The sequence below is a fragment of the Cryptomeria japonica genome, chromosome 1 (assembly GCF_030272615.1).
Source record: "Cryptomeria japonica chromosome 1, Sugi_1.0, whole genome shotgun sequence".
Lineage (NCBI taxonomy): Eukaryota > Viridiplantae > Streptophyta > Pinopsida > Cupressales > Cupressaceae > Cryptomeria > Cryptomeria japonica.
This window is the reverse complement of record NC_081405.1, coordinates 203,177,862-203,202,537: the sequence shown is the minus strand read 5'-3', so window position 1 is coordinate 203,202,537 and position 24,676 is coordinate 203,177,862.

The window sequence follows — 24,676 nt, the reverse complement described above, 5'->3', positions numbered from 1 at the left end:
TGGTGAAGAGTATGACATAATAATCCCATAATTAGCACAAAACTCTGCAAACTCCTTAGACCTAAAGTACAAAGCATTGTCCATGACTATTTTAGCTGGCACACCAAACTTTGTCCCTATATTGTCCATCAAAAAATTAATGACTACCTTACTAGTGGCTTGTCTGGTAGGTATGGCTCCAATCCATTTGGTGAAATAATATGTAGCCACCAGGATCCATCTATGACCCCTGCTTGATTTTTCTATTATCTCTCCAATAAAATCAATGCCCCATTGAACAAAAGGGGCTTCAACTATAACATAATTCAAAGGCAAAGCACCGACATACTTTAGTTTAGAAGAAAACCTTTGACAAGGATCACATTTTTGAACATATTTATGAGCATCCTTGAACAAAGTCAGCCAATAATACCCTGCTCTGATTATCCTACCAGTAGTAGTCTTAGCTAAATAGTGGCCTCCACACACCCCATTGTGCATCTCTTTCAGAACCTTCTCAGCTTGGAATTCATCCAGGAAAACCAGTAGCATCCCATCATTGTTCCTCCAATACAGGTTTCCCTGAATAAGAACATATTTCTGTGATTTTAACTTTAATGTTCTCATCTGGTTGTGTGTCATACCTTCTGGACATGAGGTATTCTTCAAGAAATATACCACATCTGAATACCACAATTGCCTCTCGATACTAGTGACCAGGACTTCCTCAGTTTCAACATTATTAACATCAACAGTAACCAGATTTGATTCAGCCATCAAATTTGCAAGGCCTAATCCTCTTACCAGCCTGGTGATTTTGATCACTAAGTCAAACTCTTGTATTCTTTTTATCCATCTGTATCTCTTTCCAGTTACTTTAGACTAGGACAAAATGTCTTTCATAGCTGCATGTGGTACATAGGCTACAATTCAAGCATTTACCAAATAAGGCCTAAAGGATTTTATGGCTTTGACTAGAGCATATGCCTAATTCTCCATGATTTCATACTTTAACTCAGCAGCCTGTAAAGATTTTCTAAAGAAATCAATTGGATGTTCATATCCTTCATCATCCTTTTGAAGCATAACTGTTTCTACTATGTGATAAGAAGCAAAAGAAAATAATGAGAAAGACTTACTGTAATCAGGGGACTTTAGCACTGGTGCTTCTTGAAGAGCCTTCTTAATTTTGTCAAAAGCATGTGTCGCTTCTTCATCCCAAGAAAACTTTGCATCTTTTTTAAGTAATTTAACAATAGGCTTAACGATTTCAGCAAAGTTAGCTATAAATCTCCTAACAAAATTCACCTTTCCCAGGAAAGACTGAATCCCTTTAATATTCTTTGGCTGAGGTACATTATTTATAGCTTCAATCCTTTCAGGGTCTATTCTAACCCCTTCCTTGGAGAGAATATACCCTAATAATTTTCCTTTAGTCACCACAAAATGACATTTTTTATGGGTTCAAGGATACACCAAACTCCATAGCCTTGCAAAAAACTTTTTCCAAATGACCGCAATGATCATCTGCCTTCTTTGAGAAACATGTCAAATCATCATGGTAAACCACCATTATGATGTACTCCTTAAAAGCTACATCCATTGCTCTCTGAAAAGTAGCTCCAACATTCTTCAGACCAAATGGCATTCTCACATGCACATAAGTCCCCCAAGGGGTAGTAAAAGTAGTCTTAAATTGATCAAACTCTTTCACTAGTACCTGATTATAACCTAAGAAGCCATCCATCATTGACAATAAATCACAACCAGTTACCCTTTGTAACATGGCTTCCATATTTGGGGAAGAATAATTGTCTTTTAAAGAGGCAACATTCAAATTTCTCAAATATACACAAAGCCTTATGTCCCATTCTTCTTTCTGACAAGGACCGAATTGGATACCCATGAAGAATGTCTTATAGGTTTTATAATCCCCCCTTCCCTTAACTTGGTTAATTCTTGTTGTATTTTGGTCTCCAAAAGGGGGTTAATAGGTCATTGCTTCTATTGAAAAGACTTAGCATCAGCATGCAGAGGAATTTCATGTTGAAATAAGTCTTTTCTATACGCCTTTTGGTCCTAATAGGACCAAGCAAAAACATGTTTATACCATTTTAATAAGTTAATGAGGTTGGTCCTAATATTTGGAGATAGGTTCTTCCCAATATACACCAACTTAGGGGATGCTTCTATCCCCAAGTTCACCTCATCCAACTCCTCCAACTTTGTAGATGATGATTGATGTAAGTGACCATCACTATAATCGATCATACCCTTTAATTCAACTAGTCCCCTATGTATTTAATTTGTCTCTAGCTGCACTATGTTACTCCCAAAAATTATTTCCTATCCATCTACTACTTCCACCAATGCATTACAATCAATCTTTTGACCTTCATAGTCATCTATGCATTGTACAAATCTAAGAATGTTTTCATCATCCTCAAAAACTTGCCAATTGTACACATTATCTGGGATGGTTGGTCTGGCTTTTGTCTCAATTATTGAAACTCCAGTCAATGTTACATAATCATTCTTTATGCAACATTAGCTAAAAAATCTTCCATAATGTTCTTAGACCTTTCAATCCAATCAATGAAAAATGCATCAAAGTGTTCAATGACATCCCAACAACATGCTTGTACCTTTTTAACTTGTCATTTTTAGATGCATATCTTGACCTTATCTGAGACACTACAAGTTCAGAGTCTCCATAAACCCTTAACAACTTGATCCCATGTCTTTTAGCAATTTCTAAGCCTAATAACAAAGCTTCATACTCAGCTGTGTTGTTTGTACATTGGAATGTTAACATAAAAGAATACTTGAAGGTAATACCTGATGGGAAAACAAATAGAACTCCCGCTCCAGACCCTTCCTTAGAGAAAGCTCCATCAAAGTAAATCTACCATAGGACTTCTTGTTGGGATTCCAGCTCATCAAAAATAGGATCAATATTCTCCAACTGAGGCCGAATGGGTTCAATCATGAAGTTATTGAGATCCACATCAATCATACAATTAAGCATGTTTGGGTCTATTTTTTCAATAACCACTGGGGCACATGGTTCTGTGTATAATTTTATAGAATTCCCATTCACTGGGATAGTTTCATATGATAAATCTACCTGAAGATGTCCTCCAACAGTAGCAACCCACTGTCCAGACAAAAGCATGCCATAATGGGGCTTGGTGTTTGTAACTATTACATCCATTTTATAAGTAGCATTAGGGAATGCTGTTATTTTTACTTCTACATCTTTCATAGTACCCACAACAGGCACTTCTCTATTATCCATAGTAGAACACCTCCCATATGAAGTGTGTACTGACAAACCTAGTTCTTTCATAACCCCATAAGGCCTTACATTAGCAGCAACACCAGAATCTATCATGCAATTTTTTATCAATTTGTTATTTACTAACAGTGTGACATAACAGGGATCTATCTGAGATGGTTCCTGATTAATAGTGGTACCCACATAAACTTCTAGGACCCCTTGTTCTTGATCCTTCTCATCTTTTGTATTTCTATTTTTATAAGAAGCATCTACATCTGATATACTTGAAATCAATGAAAAAGCAACCTCTCTATGTTCTTTTATTTTCAGCAGCTCTATCAAAGGTACTGAAACTTTCATTTGTGTTAAAGCTTGAGTCATATCAAAAATAGTGTTAACATTTGACTCAACATGAGCTTTAACCTTTTCTGCCTTCTGGTGACTTGTTCTCTTGTCACCAGTGGTCTCTACCTTATTTCCAATTGTATTAGAAATATCAAGTTTCATTGAACTACTTGACTGATCACCTTTTGCCTGACTATCTTTGTCAGAAGTTTTGTTCTCAGTGGACCTCTTAGAAGAAGTTTCTTTAAAAAATAGACAACCAGGCATACCTTGACTTCCATCATCTTTGTTGCTTCTCAGATTATAGTTATGCTTTGCTTTAGCTATTGCGGCCATAGTGAGATTCTTGACTTCCTCCTCACTAGGCCTTCTAAGATGAATCTCTTGATCTTCTATTCTGACTACATTCAAATGGGATGCTAATCAATTGTCAATTGCCCTTGGCAATTTTCATTGCTTCTTGAGACATCATATTCACTCGCTTCATCTTCTAAAGACTCAGAGTCATTGTCCACAGTATACTTAAACATATTAACTGTAGGTTCATCCTCATTTCTCATGGATTCATTTAGAGCTTGAGCCACAACACATTGATAGGGGGAATATGGCCCATCATATTCCATACACCAAGGGATATTTTCCACATTATGAACGTTTCCTCCCTTTAAAGGATCAGGGGTGTTCTGATTTTGTGTGCCTTTTGATCTATCTTGCAAGGGTTTGTCATCTTTCCATGCAGTGTTATATGGCATATCATGTAATCTAGCAGGTCTGTCTTGCCAGTTGTAGTGAGGCCTCTTAGGTTTACTTACTTTAGCAGTAAGATCCATGATAGCAGTCATTAATTTCTCTATCTTATCCTCTTCTTTAGTGGATTTATTTTGTTGTGGTTTTTGTTCCTGCCACAATCTTCCATCAGTCCTTCTTCCCATTTTACCCGATGCTTTTCTATTACTCTCTACATTGATTGCAATTCTGAAAGCATCCCTTAAGCTATGTGGGTTCTTATCTTTGAGATTGTAAGCCATCTTAGGATCAAAGGCTTTATAATAAGTGGTTAGACATACATTCTCGTCTAACCTCATACATTGAAGGAGCCTATGCATTGCCTTTTGAAACCATGTATTAAAATCTATAACAGCCTCATTATCAGATTTCCTGATATTGTTAAATTCGTTGAGCATGAAGCTCACATTTGTCTTATCACCATATTGCTCTTTAAAGCAATTTTTGAATTCCTCCCAAGAACTAACGATGTCTACAGGTAACGCTTTGTACCAATCTCTAGCATCCTCAATCAAAGATTGCACAAATAGCTTCATGATGACATCCTCATGTGCAGTTTCATAGTTATTAATAATGTCACCGAAATATTTTAGATGCTCTTCAGCATTGATAGCATTGTTCCCAGCAAACTTCTGGAGTTTATCCCTCATTTCAATAGGGACATGGTTTGGATATCCTAGAATTCCATCAAAATACAACTGCCTATACAACTCAACATTTATCGGTCTCCTTTGAAATTGATTTCCAATAAAGTTATTTCCAACATTCACCCTTGGGCCTGAACCACCAACTCTAAGAGTTTGATGACTTTGATTATGGGATGGTCTGTGGCTAGTTTGGTTTGCTGGAATTGTACTTGAGGGAATGGCAGAATTATTCAAGGCAAAACTTTCAGATTGGTTAATGGGTGGAATAGCATTTGTTCACATCATTGGTTGAGTATTCAACAGAGAGGTAGAAGTATGTTGGGACATATGATTACAATGATCTATAGGTGGGAAAGTTATAGGAGGAGCTTTTAAGAAACGTATCTTTCTTTTGAACTCAACATTGAGTGCTTCTATTTCAGCCTTTTCTAACTCCCTTTGCAGGTCTTCATTTTATTTCCTTATCCTTTCTACCTCGATCTCATGCAACATCATTCCCTGGGGTCCTTTTGCACTTTCTGACACTAGACCCATAGATTTATTCTCCACTAATTTCTGCTTCCCTTTGTCAATAATAGGTCTAGCAGGTTGGGGATCACTATGAGCCTCCCTACTAGGTTGTGTTGCAACTTTAGGTGCAAAATTTTTTTTAGGATAGAGGATTTCTCTAATAATAGGACCTGGCTCTTTACTCCCAGGTTCTTCTTGAGCAAACAACTCAAGTTCTGCAATCTGTCTTAATAACCTATCTCTTTCAATGAGTTTGGCTTTGGTTTCATTCTCTTTTTCCTTTTCATTTCTTTTTCTTATGGCAATCAATTGATGTACTCTATGATTTATAACCTCAATCTCCTAGGACACCTCATCTTGGTTTGGCAAGGTTTCCTCTGAATCAGACACATTTAGCTGGTCCATATCAATAAGACTGATATTTCCCTCCATAGTTTTGGGAATGGAACTGACCCTATTAGAGGTGCCATATCTATCTCTCCTAGAAGTGCTTGTATTAGACAATCCTTGGTGAAAGGTTTGGACATCATCATTAGTACCAAACAAGCTAGCATGAAAACCCATAATATCATGGTCAGAGTCATGAGAAGAGGCATTGGACCTTGCATATACGGGATGCTTAGAAGACTTACCTATTTGATTACTCTTTTGTTTCCATGACTGATTTGAGTGATCGGGAATAACAATTCCTCTCTAGCCCTTCTTGATCAGGAATAGCAACTTCTCTTGAGGGTTTTTCTTCATATAGGACCTAGTATTCCTTCTCCTATTCATCTTTCTAACCCTTTGAAGTGACTGTGATTTTTCTAAAAGAACACTGGTTTTTTCCTAACTTTAGAGTCACCACCCAATATCTTGGGAACAAAATATATTATAACATGGTGAATCACTTACAAGACACTTGAGAATGAAACTGTTGATCTTTAGAAAATAATAGAATAGTATTCTAAGATGCTAAAAGATGGAACAAGGATTTCTTTAGAAATATAAGCTCAATAATTTTCAGACTAAAACCAAGGGAACTTGATCTCAACACTTTTATGCAAATAAGACACAGATCTGCATTATAAGACTTATGTTATTTGACTCTCCCCAGTAGAGTCGCTATTTTTGTTGTTCTCCATTTTGAAAACTTTTGTTTCTTCTCTTTAAAAGTGAAAACTACTGCTTCTATGCTGCAATGGAAGAGAACAACAAAAAGTTTGAAATAAAGACAACAATATGAAGTTACGAATGAGAAAACCTCCTACACTTTAATCCTATAAAATCTTGGGTAGGTTAACCCTTTTAAGACTATTTTCTTACAAAAATAGCAAAACGCTTACAAAAAACTAGTGTAAATTCCTGTAAACTTTCCTTTCTGACTAGTACAACTAAAACATAAATAGAAAGTTGATTTGATATTTTGAAAAGGACCACAAAATGCACCCCAAAAAACCAATAGGTAAACCAGTGCCTTATCTGGGCAATAGAGTCACCTACAACATACTACAACCTAACAAAAGAAACTTGTACACAAACCATAACTTCATGATCTATCAACTCTGAATATGCCTGACATATACATAGTCTTAATCTGAACCAAACTTCATCATCAAATCCACACCAAAAATACTGATATCAATGACTTTGTTCAAAGTATATTTATATTTTCCTCCTTGAGGAGAAGACTAAAAACAACTTCTTTAGATGCCTAGCAAATCATTCAAATAAACAATCCTTGATTATTTAAATAAAATCAACACTAGTACAATGACATAGAGACAATACAAGTTTGTGTTTAAATTCTCTGGATTGTATATTTCATTCCTCTATCAAAAGGTTACAAGTACATCATATCTGACTTAGAAATTGCTAAGAAAAAGACCTGTATTGATTTTGCCAGAGTTTAGCTACAAATTTGTGTCCCCTTTTTTAGGTAGCCTTAGTATCAATTTATATAAATCAAGATGCAACAAGCTTCAGACTACCTAGAAGAAATTTCTTACCCTAACTGTCATTTACTCCAAAAGTTACATTGTTGTACCATTGAATTTGAGGGAGAAACCTAACTTTCTTTTTGGGACGCGTGCTTCATTAATTCACTGGTCATTCAGTTGGAAAGTAGCCGAAAGGGTGGGCTCCTTTTACCCAAAATTAGTTACAACAACCAACAACTTCATAAGGCCAGTGTATTCTCTTGTGCCAGAGCATTGATGGATTCTTCCTAAGAAAACACATAGCCACGCACCATTATGTTCTCTACAAATCTCCTTGAATACCTCTCACCAACTTTTCACTTCGAACAATGTTAGATGGAACTTACAAACCTCAGTCATTAATTCTTTTGAATATTAAATTTTTGCACCAATGGACCAGGGAGGCTTTCTTTTGGAGCACCTTTCCTTTAGTAGCCATGTCATGACGTTTAAAGATCGGATGTATTTCCATTGCGGTATAGCGACAACCATTCGATCATCTATCAACCGATCGAGCTTTAAAACCCTTGAAAACTTAACCGCTACCACTAGTTGTTCGCCATAACTGCTCGCCACTTAACTGCTAGCTTTAACCAGTGTCTGGGCCCATCGCTAGTGGTTTGTCGCCATGTCATAAGGAATAACCATCACACACCTTTGTGTTGTGGTATAGCGATAACCATCAATCTGCATCAGATCTGTCCGATCATTAACCATTTCTAACCTTCAAAGTGGGCCCCTTATCTATTTCACTCATTTGCAGACCCCTGCCACGTGTTACCTCCTGGTTCACCTTTGGATCCACCCACTCGTGACTTGGACCTACCACCGGACTTGGGACCTGGGCCCACCTTGATTCTTCTTCCACGCTCTATCACGTGGCACATCTTGATTCATTCTGAGCCCACCTGGATGGCCACCTTAACTACCACCTCGCCAGTCGCTATGTCATGGGGGATAACTATCGAGCATATTCGTCTCGTGGTATAGCGATGATCGTTGATCTGCTTTCAACTTGCTTGATCCTTAACACCTCAGTCACTCTCCTTTTTTTGCACGTACTTTGTCGCCAAGTCACAGGGATAACGAGCGAGCTTCATTTGATCATGGTATAGCGACCACCGCTGAATCATCTGCGATCACCATTTATCTGCCTGACTTGCTCGCTGGATATTTTGCCCTTCTGCTATAAAATTTGGGCACTTTGAGATGTGTGCATGCAGGGACCCACCAGCGCTAAGCTAACCTTGTCAAAATCCATAAGCTTTGACACTATAGATGCGTGTGACTTTCAATTTGAATACAAAAATGCCTCTCCCCGCAACCAATATGGGATAAATGGTCTACACACCTGGCGACTGAAATTGCTTCCTTGGACTATGCAGAGAGGTTGGTTCTGGTTGTGGGCCTAGACTATACACCTTCCAATTGCATTAGCTGAAAGTTTATTTGATTTCCATCTGTCTCCAACCACGCGACCCCATCTAGCCACGATAGGGAAAAATTTGGTTCTACACTTGCCAATTGCCTTTGTTTAAAATATTCTGAGGGCTTCTAACATGCCAAGATGGAAGTGCAGATGCAAATTTTTTGAAATGGGCCTCTCAAACTAACAAAATTTTATAGGTCCCAACACTACCTAAGAACCCTAGGAGATCAATACTAGAATCATGTGATCATAAATTACAATGAACCTACGGGGGTTCTCACTGCAGATCAAATCAAAGAAAGGCAAGACAATATTGCAACTATGGATGTGATTGCTAGCACTCTATTTGATAATGAGTATGTTGAGGTTCAAGATCTGAAAACAACCTATGAGATGTGGAATTAGATGAAGATTGTTTATGGAGGAGATTCTCATGTACAAAAGGCCAAGGTGGACAACTTAAGAGGCAAATTTGATGAGATGAGGATGCAAGAAGGAGAAAATAAAGAAGAGTATAGAAAAAGAATAAAGGATATGGTAAGTTCCATCAGAAGTGTTGGAGGAAAGCTTCAAGAAGATGATGTGGTCAACAAAATCTTGGGAGCTTTGCTACCACAATATGGCATAAAGGTTTCTACAATTTAGGAACTTAGATCCTTGGGAACGGTTAGTGTTTCACTTGACTCACTGATTGGTAAGTTAACTACCTTTGAACTACGCAACTATGATAATAGTATGCCAAAGATTGATGTTGCCTTCAAGGATTCCATGATACCTACACCAACAAGGAGAAGAAAAGAAATCAGAAATATTTCTATTACAAGAATCAATCATTCTCATGAACGTGGCAACCTGTTATCTCAAGAATAGGAAGAAGATGAGATTGAAGCTCTATTAGCAAGAAGGCTACCAAGAGGAAAAAGAAAGTATAAAGGTAAACTTCCCTTGAAGTGTTTTTGTTGCAATAGAATAGGTCACATTGCATCCGGATGTCCTGACAATGATAGGAAGGATAATTTTAGAAGCTACAAAGACAAGAGAAATAAGCAGTGCTATCTTGCAGAAGGAGTTACCAAAGAAGAATCAGAAGGATCTAATGGAGATGGAATTGCATTTGTAGTGGTAAAGGAAGATAACACAGAGGAAAGTGATATGGAACTGATCTCTAGTTCAAACCGGTGTGGAGACTAGGTAATTGACAGTAGTTGCACTCACCACATGACTGGTGATAGAAACAAATTCCTAGCATGGAGGACTATAATGGAGGAACAGTGAGATTCGACAATGATGATCCTTGTGCAGTAAAAGGTAAGAGATCTATAGCCCTAAATGATAAAACCAATTGTGATGATGTTTACTAGTAGAAGGCCTAAAGTATAGTCTGTTGAGTGTTACACAACTTAACAATAAGGGTTACCGGTTAGAATTCAATGAAGGAATATGCAAAATAAATGATTAATCAGGAAGTCTGATTGCTATCGGTAAACAATCTAGAGGTAATTTGTTTCACCTAGACACCACTGTAGGTAGTTGTCTTATGGAAAAGGTAGAATACAACTGGTTGTGGCACAAAAGACTGTGTCATGTTAACTTTAATAGCATAGCAAAAGTTAGTAAAATGAAGTCTGTCAGAGGTATGCCTGATATTATGAAACCTGAAAATGCTATGTGTAAAGAATGCCAACTAGGAAAGTTGACCAGATCTAGTTTCAACAACAAATCTTATTCATCTAAGAATGTACTAGACTTAGTTGATACAGACTTGTATGGTCCTATGAGGACCAATAGTTTCTATGGGGACTGGTATTTCACGTTGTTTGTAGATGACTTCTCAAGAATGATGTGGGTTGTATTCTTGAAAGAGAGGTCTGAAGCCTTTCACATGTTCAAAGTATTCAAGGCTCAAGTGGAGAGAGGAACTGGTAAGAGTCTGAAATGTTTAAGATCAGATAGAGGAGGAGAGTTCACCTCTCAAGAGTTCATAAATTATTATGAAGAACAGGGGATTATGAGACAAATGTCTGCACCCAGAACTCCTCGACAACATGGGGTTGCTGAAAGAAGGAACAAAACTCTGATTGATTGTGCGAGGACTCTGATGATACAAAAGGATATTCCACATATCTTCTGGAGAGAAGTAGTAAGCACTGCTATGTATGCCTTGAACCAGATACAGGTGAAGAAAGGGACAAATAAAACTCCCTATGAATTATGGTGTGGATACTCACCAAATGTGAGCTATTTCAAAGTATTTAGAAGTAGGTGCTATATCAAGAGGGATGAGTACTCTGGAAAGTTCGATCCCAAGAGTGATGAAGGAACCTTCTTAGGTTACTCCACAAAGAGTAAATCATATTGGTTTTTGAACAAAAGGACCGGTAAGATTGTGGAGAGTGCCAATGTAAGAGTAGATGAGTTCTTTGAGAAAAATGAACAGGATAGCAAGAGTGAACTAGAGGATTATCAAAGATTCAAGTACGTTGTACCAGTCAAAATTGCTGAAGAGAATCCTTTTGTAGCAGCAAATGAGGAGGCATGTGAAGTAGAACCTACACAACTGGTAGAAGAAGCTCCAAGAAATAAAACTAGTACTAGCAAGTATGTCAGAAACAATCACTCTGCTGACAAAGATGCTAGAGTATTGAATAGAAGAAGAGAAAGAGAGAATACATGTCTTCTCTCCAAAATTGAGCCCAAAACAGCAAAGGAGGCTCTAAAAGATGAAGACTGGATCAAAGCCATGGAGGAAGAACTAGAGCAGATTGAGAAAAATGAAACTTGGACTCTTGTGCCCAGACCAGAGAACAAAAATGTGATAGGCACCAAATGGGATGAAACTGGTCAAGTAGTAAGAAACAAAGAAAGGTTAGTCTACAAAGGGTATGCTTAGGAAGAAGGTTTAGATTATGAAGAAACCTTTGCACCAGTGGCCAGGCTGGAAGGGGTCAGAATATTGCTTGCTTATGTTGCTAACAAGAAGTTCAAAGTTTACCAAATGGATGTCAAATTGACATTCTTGAATTGTAATTTAGAGGAAGAAGTGTACATTGAGGAACTAGAAGGATTTGTATCAGAAGATGGAAGAGACATGTTATGCAAGCTAAAGAAGGATCTGTATGGGCTAAAACAAGCACCAAGAGATTGGTATGAGAAGTTGCACTCACATCTAATGAGTATAGGATTCATGAGAACCGGTGACAACAACAACTTATATTTGAAAATCAGAGGAAAAGAAAAACATCTGATTGCAGAGATTTTTGTAGATGACATCATCTTTGGGGGAGATGATGAGATGGGAAAAGGTTTTGTAGATGAAATGAAGCAAGAATTTGAAATCTCCATGATCGGTGAAATAAAATTCTTCATTGATCTGCAAGTATCTCAGCTAAAGAATGGTATATTCATTAGCCAGATCAAGTACATAAGGGAAATATTGAAGACTTTTGGAATGGAATATTCCAAACCTATTGGAACTTCAATGATTATAGGTTGCAAACTCTCCAAAAATGATGAGGATAATGAAGTGAATGAGACATTTTACCGATCCATGATCGGTAAGTTGCAGTATGCAGTTCATAGTAGATCGGATATAGCACAAGCAATTGTCTTGGTTGCTAGATTTGCTGCAAATCCAAAAGAGACTCATATGGTGGTGGTTAAGAGAATATTTAGATATCTTAAGGGGACTGATGAGTATGGTCTCTGGTATCCACATAAGGGAGATTTCAAATTAAGTGTCTTCACCGATGCAGATTGGGTTGGGAACATTGATGACAGAAAGAGCACTAGTGGAGGTGAATTTTTTCTTGAAGATAGGATTGTGTCATGGACAAGGATGAAACACAATTGCATCTCTCAATCCATAGCTAAGGTAGAGTATGTGGCTACTGCTATCAACTATACACAGGTAGTATGGATCAAGTAGATATTGGAAGGTATCCAAGAAAAGGTGACTGAACCTATGGTGATTCAATGTGACAACACCAATGCTATCAACATATCAAAGAATCCAGTGATGCATTCTAAGACAAAGCATATATCTATCAAATACCACTACCTCAGGGAATAGGTTCAAGACAAAGAAGTAAGATTGGAGTATATACCAACAAAAGAACAGGTGGTTGATATCTGCACCAAGCCACTACTAAAGGACACCTTTGAATATCTTAGAGGTAAGCTAGGGGTAATACCCCTACTTGAATTAAAGTAAGTGAAGAAGGACTCTACATCAATCTAGTATGCTTTTTTTATGAAAAATTTCTAAGACTAGATTGATAAGTGTGGACTACTTCGATTAGGGGGAGTAGTCTTGTACGTATATTAAAATACATCTTTGGAATTGTTGTCAAAGGGAGAGATTATTATAGTGTTTGAGTATTGTTGAAGCAGAGGGTTGCTAGAAGTGGGTAGAGTGGTCTGATGGAAACAGAGTATTGCCAGTGTTAGGGTGAGATACTCATTACTCAGAATAGAATTAATGACCAATATAGAAATGAAGAAAGAAAAAGAAATGAAGAAAGTACATGTAGGAGAAACTGATAAGACAGAGTCTGAAGTGTAGCCATCAATGCCAAAGGGGGAGATTGTTGGCATTACTGATATTGACAAAATCGGTTAATCTAGTGAACTGGTATATTAGCTGAGATTTGTCACTGATGACTAAAAATGACCGATGGAGTGGTGTATCTCAGTAGAAAAGGTGATGGCTTGCAAACAATATGGAAGTAGCATTAGAGACAGATGATTAAGGTTTAATTGGTTCAAGGGAAGACAAAATAAGCCAACCAATCTGTCATTCAAGAAGATTGATGTTAAGGTTAGATCTTCAAGTTGTTGATTCTCATGATAATGTAGTCACAGAAGGTGACTTAGACAAGAAGGATTGAGGTCCTATGCAAACCAAAACCTCATTGGAAAATAAGAAAAGAGGCTTGATTGAAATACTACAAACCGATAGAAAAGGATGAACCGGTACTCAAGAGTACATTGGTATACCGATAGGCCGGCGAAGTAGAAGGACCGGTAGTGAAGAGAGAATAGGTATACTAGTAGGATGGTGAAGCAGAAGGAAGATAGGTGGTCACCATAAATCTAGGAGCAGTGATTGGTTACAAAGTTGCGATGGAAAAAGGTGAGTTGGTTAGTTTGTGATAACGCCAAACTAAAGGTTGGTGAAGTCAACCTCAGTCATCATGTAGTTAAGCCATGATTTCTTGTGTATTTTTTGGTTTGCATTTAAAAGACTAAACTCAACCCAGAAGTCGCTATTTTTGGGGGATGCAGTGGTAGATTTGGATGAGTAGTTGGTGGAATTGTTGCAGGGCGTGCAGAGAAAGAGCACGAAGATTTGAATTTCAAATCTACCAAAATCTATGATTGCATTGATTAAGGAAACACCTAAAGGTGATGACAGAGGGAGTATAAAGTGTTTTGAGTTCATGCAAAACATTTTGATCAAAAAATTTGTAAAGTGAAAATCCTATTAGAGGAGATCCAAGATGCCGAGTGAAGAAGAAGAAGTGCTAAGTGATTTAACATACTAGTGTGTGTGTGTGTGTGTGTGTGTGTGTGTGTGTGTGAATTAGAATGGCAGAGTGCAGAGCTGAGGGTATGAGCAAAGAACCGGTGTAGTGTAGAGCAGACACAACCGGTGGAGATAGAGTATGAGATTCATTGTGATCTGATCAAGCTATCAATAGCTATTCTAGCAGATCAACTTCATGTTTCTTTCTAACCATTGCAACTCAAAATCCCTTAACCGGGTCGATTTTAACAGGTCCCTTTTATAAAATCCCTTAACTGGGTGACCTCTGAATTGATGATCCTAATTCCTTTAACAAGGCTACCTCTAACAGGGTAAAGGCACTAATAGGCCTTAAATAAAATCCCTTAACTAGGTGGAACCTATCAGTGTCTTTGTAATCTCGTAATAGGGATGGCTCCTCACTAGCTGTACTCCAGAAGAGTGCAGATTTTGTGAGTTTCTACTCACACAATGGTTTTCTCTCATTTAGGTTTCCATGAGATAAATCTTGGTGTTCTTGTGTGAATGGTCATGTGTGTGCATGTAGTTTACTAACACTTCTTATTCTGATTAGTATTAAATTTAAATAGAAAAATTTATTGAGGTTAAATTTGATATAACTGGTAAAGTGTTTATTCGCTCCTCCCCTCTCAGCACCAGTTGGGACTAACATTACCGACAGGGTTTTGATGATACTCTCCTTAGATGTCTTGAAATTAATGAATCTGATACCACCTTATGATAATTTCAAAGGTATTTGTGGTGCACATTCAAGAAGTCCTACTCTAGCCAAGAAACTTCTAAGACTGGGATACTATTGGCCAAACATGCAAAACGAATCCTATCAATTTGTTGAGAAGTATCAAAAACATCAAATTCATGAAAATCTTATACATGCACTGGCACAAAAGCTACAACCATTCACAACATCATGGTCACTCTATCAATGGGGACTCAACCTCGTGGGTAAGATCCATCCCTCCTCCTCAAATGGACACAAGTTCATAATCACAGCCACTGAGTATTTCACAAAATGGATCAAAGATGGTCCATCAACCACTGTCACCAACAAACATATATCCTCCTTCATTTTGAACTATATTATTTGTCGGTATGGTATCCCTAGTTCCATTATCATTGACAATGGTAGACCTTTGAAGAATCACAATGTGCAAGAACTTTGCGAAATATTCCATATCTAGCATCACTTTTTCACACCTTATTATCTTCAACAGAATGGCCAAGCAAAAGATTCAAACAAGACCATTTTGAAAAGCCTAAAGAAAAATGTGATTGATGCTAGCCATGATTGGAATGTCCAACTAAACCCTACCTTGTGGGTATACCAAACTAGCATCTGCACCCTTACTAGAGCCACACTATATGCACTTTTATATGGATCATAATCCATTTTACCCATTGAGGTCAAGTTACCATCACTCAGAGTATCATTAAAAGGACTCATCCTAGATGAGGAATATCAGGTGAACAAACTATAAGATTTGGAACTGCTAGATGAACATTGTTAGCATGTTTTTGATCACCTGAAAGCATATCAATAACTGATGTCCAAAAGCTATAACCACAAGGTGAGACTGAGAATGTTTCAATTTGGTGACCTGGTACTAAAAGAGAATCCCTGCAATCAACAAGATCGAGAAAAGAAAGGAAAATTTGAACCCAACTAATTCGGTCTATTCATCATCAAATCAACATATGGATATGAGGCATATCAACTATCTACATTAGAAGGGGACCTATTTTATTAACCTATCAACAAAATCCATCTCAAAAGTTTCTACACTTGAATCACCCAATGCACGAAAAAAGAAAAAAAAAAGCAAGAAAAAAGCAAGAAAAAGAAAGAAAAGCAAAAAAATAAAAAATCGAAAGGTTGGAATAAAATCAAGTAGTGAAAACCTGGCAACATGCACTATTTGTGATAGATTGACTCTTCCATATATTGATACATGTGTCATACCATCCACTTTTCACTATCATTATCTATGTTCATAGTAAAGCCTTATATACACCTCGAACATTGCAGTAATGTCTCACCATGACTTGGTGATTATCTTATATATCCATTATAAAAGGTTGTTTTTGGACTAGAGGCAAAAATCCTAAACTCGATAGGGGCAATCTGCTTTGAGCATAACACAATATACAAACATTAGTAGGATAACACATTGGAACAAAGATAACACAGAAACTCAATGTTGAACATAGATCACAAATGTCAAAATCAAAATCAGGATTGATAAACAAAAATTCAATTGATGATCTATTCTAAATCAAGGTTTGATCACTTTGGCATGATGGTTTCAACTTTTTGTATCTTGATTTTTGTTATCATATCTCATGAGTGACTCAAGAATGTATTGAAATAGAGAAGCAAGGAAGGAACATGATATTTTTGTTTGTCTACTGTTTGTGAGTTAATCATTACTACTATACGAATTTGTCACAAGATGTGATCAATAACGTATCATCAAGGATATTTAAAATTTGTATAGGAAAAAGATTAACTTTTGTCTATTTTATACAAGCAATACTTAGGTCATCTTGGTTCAAATATACCTTGATTCTTATGTTATCTTGCCATATCAAAATCCATGTAAGAGGTACTAAGGTCATCAGGGTTTAATTATACCTTGATGTTTGTACTCTCTTCCAACATTAAAAAAAACTCAATGATGATAAAAAGGGCACAAAAAATTGATCAACATAATGAGAAAATTGCATAACTAGGCTTGCATACATCATTCACATCATTAAATTTAGTTACATTCATTATCAGTCCATTTAATTGCATTTAAAGTAAGCACAAGATTCATCCATTTCATTTCATTTGAGCATATCATATCATTGCATTCCATCCATCCATAAATCTGGATATCGTTGCATATCATTCATACAGTGTTATGCCAATGAATAAACTCTATTTTTTATCCTCTTCCACAAGAATGAGGCCTAGGTCCTCCATACCTTCTATCTAACATTGACTCCCCCCCTCCCTATCTAGGTCATCGAACACCCTGCATGGTGTTCCATAAACTGATCAAGCCAAGTTCATCAAATTCCATCTAACAGGAAGGGGCTACATAGCCTGTGTCACCTTGGTCATCCTGTATGCAATACTATGTATGCATTTTAAACACAATTGTCAATTGGTCAACCAATCAAACACAATAAAAAAAAAACAATTACATCAATTGCCTAAGTATCATCCAGTATTTTGCTTCAGATACCTTGACTTCATCAGACAATTACATCAATTGTCTAAGTCTCATAAGGTCAATTTGACTCACTTACTCAGACTTTATCCTATCCAAGTGACCATCTGACATCAACTATCATGCTTTGACTAAACTAGGGCAGTTCAATCAATTGCACCAGAGTGTCCAACCAATATTGATTTATTGTATAGCATCAATCAAATGCACCACACTACACTTACATAGTATCTCTTGCATGACCTAAGGGTACTCACCGAATCATCCTTCTCCTCCACAATTCACCCCCACATCATCCCCAATCCTCCATTCTACCATGACTGTTTTTCTTAAAATTTTTTAGAGATTGCCCAAGTTTTCAAAATTTCGTCCAATGTCTCGAGGGGGCATACCTAACGACCAACTTGGCGCATGCTTGGGCATGTACCATGCTTACTTATTTTTCTTCGAAACAATGAGATAAACCACGTCACTTCAAAGATGGAAAAAATGTAGACATCTATTTTTGTCCACTTGATTAAATGAATTTTATATTTGTTTAATTATCATTCATCCAACAATTAATTAAATATTAATTTAATTTAATTCATCCCAACCCTCTTCTCCTATTAATTAAATAAATTATTCAATTTATTTGATTTAATTCACCTAACCGAATTCAGACCATTAATTAATTAAATAAATCATATTTGTTTAATTAAGTCCTCCTTCACATTTAAATAAATTAATATTTATTTAAAATCCCCAAATCCCATATCTCACATTTAAATAATTTAATTTTTATTTAAATCCCTAAAATCCCCTTTCTCACATTTAAATAAACTAGCAATTGCACCTTAGTGTGCAATGGGTATGGCAAAAAGGCATGGAAGATCAAGTAGGCAATAGTTTGGTTTAATTTTTGGATACATTTGTGTAGTATATGATTTCAATTGGTCAGACATCTAAATTGGGAAGATATTATGTTTGTAATAGGGAGAGAGAGAGAGGGAGGGAGGGAGGGAGGGAGGGAGATATTGGGATAGAATGAGGTAGAGTTAGGGGCGAGAAAGAGATAGGATGAGGAGATAGAGAAAGATAGGAAGATAGAGAGGGACATGGAGAAGGAGATGAATATGGAGAGGAGAGGGAGAGATAAAGAGAGAGGAGAGAGAGAATTATAAAGATGGAGGAGATAAATATATAGATAAGGAGATATAATGAGATAGGGAGAGATATCAAGATAAAGATAGAGATGGGAAGTGATATATAAATCTAGAGAGATGGAGAGATATAACAATGGAGATAAATGGTGAGCTAATGGTAGAGGGGGGAATGTTAGGAACCAGAAGGGCAACTGAGAGGGGAGAGGGGTGAATCAGTTGTCAATGAATTTCATCTTAATTATAACTTAATCAAACTTGATACTTAATACTGGTAAACCAAACTTACTGTCAGTTAACAGATTAACATTTAATATCAATACTGGTGAAACTTAATGCATGAAACATAAAGAGAAACAACATCCACAACACATAACACAAAGATGTTGACATGGAAACCCTGTAAGGGGAAAAACCACGGTGGGAAACCTTACCCACAATCAGATGATACTACTGCAGATAGTATGTGTATACAAATGGGGTCTGCACATGCAGAAAGGCCAACCGCCTAGAGCACACTGCTCAAATGGGAGTTGCAATGACTACAGTAGGATGGTTAAATCCTAGAATAATGTACTACTCAAAATAGAATCTCCAATGTTTGATTTAGTACCGGTTAAGCTCTGATAAACACCTTCAAACCTTCCTTGAACCTTCTCTATGGTATGCTCATATGATCTTCAATATTCACACATACCATGTTACAATACCATACCATAACCATATCCTATCTATCATCTCACAAATGAGATCTTACATATATACAAAACCTAAGACCAAATGTGTAGGTCCGCTTACTAAGAATATTACAATAAAATCAATTACAAATAAGTCTTGATGTGATGCATCATGTTGGCTCAATACATTTACAACAATATTCAATCAATAAATAATCTCCATAATGTGCCGTGCTAATCTGGAATAGATAATGCATACTAGTCCATAACCTAGACCAATCTGTCAGTAACAACAAATATGTCAACCAAATTAGACCAATAACCAGAACACCAAAACCAAGTATCCAAACCATGTCTTCAACATAATCAAGTGATCTCCAGATGATAACAAGTCATCAACTATGTTGGTAAACCATATAACCTACTAGTGAGCACATACTGACGACTATGCATAAGTCACTGACCTTGCTGGTGAACACAATGTGTCGGTTCATCAGTAAACCAATATAACCATAATGCTAAATCAACAATATAGATCTCTAGAAGGATAAGTGTTGACATCAATGACAAAACTAATGCAACACATCCATAATACCAACAATCTCCCCCTTTGGCATTGATGGCAATAGTAGATGGAAAAACATCTAGGTGCCAAAGCAGAATGCCAAAACCCAAAAACCAATAATCTCCAGAATAGATCAATACCAGAAATCAAAATCAAAATACAAAGAGTATATATCCCTCCCCCAATGAATAATGTCTCTCAAAAGAATGCTTTTCCATAGATCTCCCTCCGCCTTTGACATCAAATGCCAAAGCAATAAAAAATACCAGAACATACAACCAACTACTCCCCCCGAGAAGTAGTTCTCCTCCATCAAAGCCAGAAAAAAGATTTATATGTTAGTTTCTGTCAGTTTTATGCCAAACTTCAGTTATCTAAGTCTCTGCTAGTGAGGGTATTACCCCAAGCTACTCTCTGAGATATTCAAAGGTTTCCTTAGGCAAAGGCTTTGTAAAGATATCTACAATTTTCTCTTTAGTATTCACATAAACCAATCTTACTGATTTTGCATCAACATTCTCTTTCAAAAAATTATATTTGATAGAAACATGCTTAGTCTTAGAGTGAAATACTGGATTCTTTGATATATCAATTGCTACTGAGTTATCACAATAAATGATTATAGGTTCTTTGCATTTTTACTTTTATGTCCTTCAATAATTGCTTAATCCATAAAACCTGAGTACAATTAGTTCCTGCTGCAACATATTCTGATTCTGTTGTTGATAATGATAAAGATGTAGGAAGTGATATATAAAGAGGGAGAGGGTAGGTAGGAGAGAGAGAGAGAGAGAGAGAGAGAGAGAGAGAGAGAGAGAGAGAGAGAGAGAGAGAGAGAGAGAGTAGGTGATTGAGATAAGTAATAAATAAATAAATATGGGGGGAGATGGAGTGATAAAAAGAGGTAGGGATACACACACATATATGTATATGTATGTATATATATGTATGTATGTATATATATACATACATATATATACATACATATATATACATACATACATATATATATATACATACATACATATATATACATACACATATATATATATATATATATATACACACACATATACATATACATACATATACATATGTGTATGTATATGTATATATATGTATATGTATATGTATATATGTATGATATGTGTGCGTGTGTGTGTGTGTATGTATGTGTATGATATGTGTGTGTGTGTGTGATACATATATGTAGATACATCTATATATGTATATGTATATGTATATGTATAGATACAATACATATACATCTGCATCTACATCTACATCTACAACTACATCTACATCTACATCTACATCTATATATATATATATATATATATAGAGAGAGAGAGAGAGAGAGAGAGAGAGAGAGAGAGAGATGGAAGGTGCATTAAAGAGGGAGAGAATGATGTTAACTTAACATCTCAAATATTTAATATTACTAAAAATGATTAAATTTGCAAACTAAATAAAATAAATATTTAATAATAATGATAAAAATTCTAGAACATAATTTCACAAAATAAACGTAAATAATTAAAACATTTTCAAATTTATATCTACTTTAGAAACTAAAATAGAATAAACAAAAATGTAAAATCAATATATATATAAAATCTAAATATTAATAAACATAATAATTTAAAACAAATTAATTAATAATAAATAACAATAATATTAGTATATAATTATTGTATCATGCCAAAAATAATGTAATAATAATAATATTTTTTATTTAATTAGAATTTAAATATGATAAAATATGTATTAAAATTATTATTAATATCATGCATATATAGTCAAAAGTAATGAAATAAAAATAATGATAATTTTTGAATTCGTTAGAATTTAAATATGATAAAATATGTATAAGAAGTATAAATAATTTCAAAAATGTTAGTTCAATATAAAAAATGTATCGAAATCTTTAACAAATCAATTTATTTTAATATGGCATGAGATTTATTAATCTTGTACTTTATGTAAATAATATAAACATATATCCTTTAAAAAAAATCTGCTTTGCATTCTAATTGTAATTTTATCTTTAATTTTTTTACTTAATTTACATTTTTACTAAAATTTTATGTTTTTATGATTGTATTTAACTATAAATCTCTTCCATTAAAAAATATATTATAATTATCTATTATTATATATTATATTTTATAAAATAATAAAATATGTAAAATAAATTAATAAATATTATATAATTTAATATAAAAGCATAAAACATAGTCATTTTATAATAATTCAAATTTAAATAGAAAAAAAATGAAAATTTAAATCAGTTTTAATAAATTTTATTTATTATTGTAATTTAAATCTACTTTAAACATTAAAATAGAATAAATATAATTAAAATAAAAATATATAAAACCTAAATGTCAATAAAATCAAAATTTTAAAATAAATAATAAATATCAATGGTCTTGATATTTGATAATATTATTAAGTAAAAAATACCTAAATGTAAATAGTAATATTTTTTTTAATTTATTAGAATTAGATATGATGAAAGCTTGTGATAAGGTAAAGTGGAATTTTTTGATATCAGTCTTACATAAGTTTGGTTTCTCTACAAAATAGTGTAAATGGATTAAGGCATGTATATCAGGTGCACATTTCTCAGTAATCATAAATGGGACACCGGTAGGGTTCTTTGCAACTACCCAAGGAGTTAGACAAGGAGATCCACTATCTCATTTCTTGTTTATTATTATGGCTGAAACTTTTAGTAGATTAATCAGATTTAATCATGATAGGGGTGTTTGGCAAGGTATTCATATCCCAAGTACATCTATTTCTATCACACGCTCTCTATTTGCAAATGATACTTTTCTCTATGGAAAATCAACTGCTCAAGAAGCCACTAAAATGAAGATAGTGCTAGAACTTTATGCATCAGTGTTAGGACAATAGTGTTAGACACAATGCACCACTGAGAAGGGGGTGAATAAGTGATTCTCAAAATTTTCCCTTTAACTATCAATATGTGAGTATACTAATTAACAGATCTAACTGAATGCAGACTTACCGGTTAGTGAGGAGACTAAACACAAATGCATTCACACAAGAGGGACATCAAATAACACCACTATATATGAGGAAAACCCAAGATGGGAAAAACCTCGATGAGAAATGCTGCTGGAGACTACTGCTCCAATCCAGCCTCACAATCAATCTCTGATTACAATGTTTAGGGCACCAACCCAAGGAGCACCAACCCCTGATTTAGGGAACCAATGCAAGGAGCACCAATCCTTGATTTAGGGCACAAACCCTAGGAGCTACAACCCCTACACTGAGCTCCAACTCGGTGAATACAAAACATTTTCATTTACAAGTTAATAGCCTTGTCACAAATGGATTTTGTAACTCTTCCTCAAATCTCTCTGTTGGATCGCTTGTCCAATTCACTGTCGGTTCTCTCTCTGCCGGTTTTACTCTCTGCTAGTTCATAACTCTGTTGGTTCTTCTCTTTGTTGGTTTACTCTCCTCTCAACAAGACTACTTCTCTCTACCAGTACTACACTCTATCGGTTCTATGCTTGTCTGCCGATATGATCACTATCGATTTTCTCACTGCTACTTGGTTGGACACTTCAACCTAGTTCTCCCTCAAACTTAGTCTCTTCTATATCTCCTTGATGAGCACTTGTAGCAACACTCCTTCATCCAACAACAATACTCTGTCCTTTAGTAACAAACTTCAATCATTTTCGCTTCCTATTTATAACATATTTTTCCTACCAAAAGCCAATTCAAATCATAGGTGGTTAGGGTTTCCTCATCAACCTCGAGGAAAACCAAATCCAAATAGATCATATCTGATCTGATTGCCCAAATAGCTATCTTCACATCACCACCATTAACGTGCCTTCCAATACACATTGGCTATGTTTAGCAACCATAGACAGTCAATCGGCGAGACACAAGATCAATCACCATTAATGGTTCAACAGACTTCATCACCAAACTCATTCTGCACTTGGACACTCTGCATTGATCTTTGCATCCCATCGATCACCTCTATTTGACCTTCCTTGAGTCGCACACCTCTGCAACTCCTTTGCAACACCTCTCATTATTTATGAGGTCTACAATTAATATCGACCAACTTTGTAACAACGTCGTTGATGCACACTCCATCCATCATTGCATGCATGTCCGCCACCTTGACTCCATGTGGCATCCATGACAACATCCACCTTTGCTCGAACAATTGTTTCGGTATGGATTGGATCACCGACCAACTCCATTACCAAGTTCATCTATCGACTTACCAACCTTGTCAGTTAAACCCTGAAACTAGACTATCATTAACCTTGCTCTTTGCTTCTCTTCCGATGGAACACTCAACCGGTCAGTACTCTTTCTAACCTACCTTATGCATTGTTGGGATCCAAGAACACTAAGAGGGGGGGGGGGGAGAATTAGTGTTCTGCCGGTATGAACAGTTTTTATCCTTTTATACCATATGCATATAAATTGGTAAAAAGATAAACATATAACACACCATAACACACATAAATTATACATGGAAAACCTCAAAGAGGAAAAACCATGGTTGGATTTGTGACCCACAATATCAGTTC